Genomic DNA, 3,109 nt, shown 5'->3' with positions numbered 1-3,109 from the left:
AGGCACATGGATTAGACTACTTTTATGCTGATTTATGTGATTTGTGGAGCTTCGATATTTTAGCACCGATTCACTTTCATTGTCTGGACCAAAAGAGCTGAGACATTCTTCTAAAATCTTAATTTGTGTTCTGCAGAAGAAATAAAGTCATACACATCCAGGATGGCATGAGAGTGAGTAAATTATGAAAGAATTTAATTTTTTTTGGTTGAATTATTCCTTTTAAGCGTGATGTAGCCACTGTACCAAACAACTTTTTGCCATGCCTGCTGTACCTCCTCTATTGGTTAGGACATGACATTGGACAGTGATCCTGCATATTTAGCATTTTTTTGCATTGTTTGAACATGTTTTATGCACAACAATAACACTGTTGGCATTAAGGGAAATTTAGACCCTACACATAAACTGATTTTAATGTAATTGTTTCATATATAATGATTTAAAATGGTGATCAGTGTATTAAAAATAACTTTTTATTCTTTTCATTTCTGTTATCATGTCTCCCTTTTATTTTATGGAATCAGATTCATGTAGTGTTTATCATAGATAAGTGATGTATTTTAAAAGTTGGCATACGGTGTTCATTATAAAGGGGTATAGGTTTTGCAACTCAGTACTCAATACTCACTACTCATGAGTACTAGTTTAAATGAGCTGCTCTTTTACTCTTACTTGAGTAGTTTTTAGGACAGCTACTTTTACTCTACTCACACTACATTTTTTTGGGAAGTAACATTACTTCTTCTTGAGTATGATTTTTCAGGACTCTTTCCACCCCTGACAATGTACCTTATGAATTTTTTACCTTAAATTATAATTATTAGCACAGCAGTGTACAGGATGGAGACATGCTGGAGCTTTGATATCTCCAAACAAATGGCCTCTCTGAAATGACCCTTTCACTAGATAAGAGTGAGGTCACAGGAGAGCATCTCTCTTGACTCATCAGCCCAGGAGGGAGAGAAATAGATAGAAAGATAGATGAACGAGAAAGTGAAAGACTGACTGGGCATCCACTCCCTAAAGTCCAGCGGAGATCTGACCCCTCCACCTGGGTAAACATTCATCACTGATCAGGGGGATAAAGAATGTGGTAACCCAGCGACGTTGACTCAAGCTTTAGGTCCAAGATGGTGTATTCATGGGGTCAACTCTCCACAGGAGCACCAGCTATCTGGATGGTCAAGTTTATTTTTCCTGTTTGGGAGGGTGAGGGGGTGGCAGGGTTTCAGGAGGGGCAATGGGGGCAAAAGGATAGTTGAGGGTTGAAAGAGAGGATTGGAATATATAGAGTGGTGAGGACAGGAGATCAGACATGAAAGTGGAATGATGTGGGGTGATCTGGTCCGAGACAGGATGTAGTCAAGCAGGAAATACAACAAGTGCTTTGTACTTAACACATGTCCTGGCTCTTGAACTTATCTTGAGACTGACGTAAAGCTCATCTTCAGCCAGTCTTAAGAGGCTGGAAATCAATGAACGTCTTGCAAGGACAACAATCTAAACCTGACCAATGGAGATGCATGCCAAAGATGTTTTCTAGAAGTATTTAAAAGTGTTCTGAAAAAGAAACATTTTAGGAACTGTCCGTGAAGTAATTTTCTCATAAAAGACAAAAAATGCTGAATAAGAAAATGATTAGACTGCATAAACATTGAGCCGAACAACACTGATGCCTCAATACAACTTAAGCTACAATTGACACCATATTTGGCATAATGTTGATTACCACAAACATTCATTTAGACTTGTCGTTACTTTTCGTCAAAATAAAAAAATCGAGGTTACAGTGAAGCACTTACAATGGAAGTGAATGGGCCAGTTTTTGGAGGGTTTAAAGGCAGAAATGTGAAGCTTATCAATGTAAAAATTTAAGTTGTTTAAATCAATGTGTTAACATTCATTTTAGGGTTTTAGAGTATACAGTGTTATGTCATCTTGGCAACAATGTTGTAAGATTGGATGTAAATTTACAAAAAAAGTTAGTAAAGTATTTTATAACACTAAAATCATGTTAACACGGATATTGTTTACATCTTGTGGCTATAATTTTGAAACAGTGAGTATTTAAACGTTTACGGATCGGCCCCATTCATTTCTGTTGTAAGTGGCTCACCGGAACCAACATTTGAGCTTTTCTCCCCAAATTGGCATGCCCAATTCCCAATTTTCTAAGTCCTTGTGGTGGCGTAGTGACTAGCCTCAATCCGGATGGCAGAACATGAATCACAGTTGCCTACGCATCTGAAACGTCAATTTGTGCATCTTATCGCGTTGCTTGTTGAGCGTGTTACTGCGGAGACCTGTGGAGGCTCACGCTATTCTCCGCGGCATTTATGCACAACTCACCAAGCATCCCACTGAGAGTGAGAACCACTTTATTTCAACCACGAGGAGGTTAACCTAACATGACTTTACCCACCCTAGGCACCGGGCCAACTGGTTGCTGAGGAAGCCTGACTTGAATCACTCAGCACGCCCTGGATTCGAACTCGTGATTCGAGGTGTGGTAGTCAGCGTCTTTATTCGCTGAGCTACCCAGGCCCCCCGATTTGAGCTTGTGGTAATTAATGTTATGCCACAAATACTGTCGATTGAGCGTAACTTGTATTGAACCCAGAATATTCTTTAAATTATTCTGTCTGCATGTCTTTAATTGGAAAAAAGGTTTGACTCAAATGCTCCCTTTCAACTGTGGCCATCATAATATGTTTACAAGACTTGACTGACATGGTACAAAGAAAATACCAATTCAACAATAAACAAATTAAACATATGCAATGTCCAGACAACAGAAAGATCTCTAATGTTGTCTGGCAAACTAAAGTTGATTTTGAGCCATCTCTTTCCATCCTGTGATGATTTGCTAAACAAAATGAAACTAAGAGGAATTCAATAGCAATCAGTGACTTACCACTATTCAGTAGATATGTATTGACGTAGCTGCATTCAATTGTTCAATTTTTATTTATATTTTAGTCCATAGGAAAGAAAAAATCTTTCCTATGATCTCCTTAATAGCTCAACTATACTATACTATATACAGTATATGTAGTGGATTCTTTCCATGAACTAGCCACAAACTGAGACTAATTAATGACCTGAG

The sequence above is a fragment of the Xyrauchen texanus genome, chromosome 34, assembly GCF_025860055.1.
Source record: "Xyrauchen texanus isolate HMW12.3.18 chromosome 34, RBS_HiC_50CHRs, whole genome shotgun sequence".
NCBI classification, from domain to species: domain Eukaryota; kingdom Metazoa; phylum Chordata; class Actinopteri; order Cypriniformes; family Catostomidae; genus Xyrauchen; species Xyrauchen texanus.
This window is presented reverse-complemented; position numbering follows the sequence as displayed.